At 54.7% G+C, this 411-nt stretch overlaps 1 protein-coding gene across 1 annotated transcript in view; it reads right to left on the bottom strand.

Moving 5' to 3' along the window:
* The window catches only part of LOC119586328 (metastasis-associated protein MTA3-like), a gene marked incomplete at its 5' end in the record, with an annotated part of 92,111 nt that overhangs the window by 40,886 nt on the left and 50,814 nt on the right, over positions 1 to 411 (bottom strand).

Raw genomic sequence — 411 nt, 5'->3', positions numbered from 1 at the left:
GCAGTGATGGGTCGGGCAATCGGCGCCACAGATCGATACACAAGACGGTTAACGTGTCGCCGCGACCTGAGTATGTCGGACTCTCCTCTCTCCGGGGGTTAAAATGGGTAAGGATGGAGGGGGGGGGGGAAGCCTCGACTAACAACCCAGCATCACCCCACTCCTCCTACTCCTTATCCTCTTCTTCCATCATCGCAATCTCCCTCAAAACACGTGGTTCCCTCCCTTCTTACCACCTCCACGCCTTCGAAATCCCTCCTTTTCCCTGACCTTCCCTGACCTAATCCGCCTTGCGCTTCCGTCCCATCTCGCTCGTTTATCGTTGCCTTCCTTCGCTGTCCCCTTGTCCCTTCCTCCGTCGAAGTCTACACTCCTCCTCTTTCTCCATTATTGTCTTCTTATCCGTTTTTC

The sequence above is a fragment of the Penaeus monodon genome, chromosome 21 (assembly GCF_015228065.2).
Source record: "Penaeus monodon isolate SGIC_2016 chromosome 21, NSTDA_Pmon_1, whole genome shotgun sequence".
Lineage (NCBI taxonomy): Eukaryota > Metazoa > Arthropoda > Malacostraca > Decapoda > Penaeidae > Penaeus > Penaeus monodon.
The sequence above is the reverse complement of the archived record's forward strand: the minus strand, read 5'-3'. Positions and strand labels throughout refer to the sequence as shown.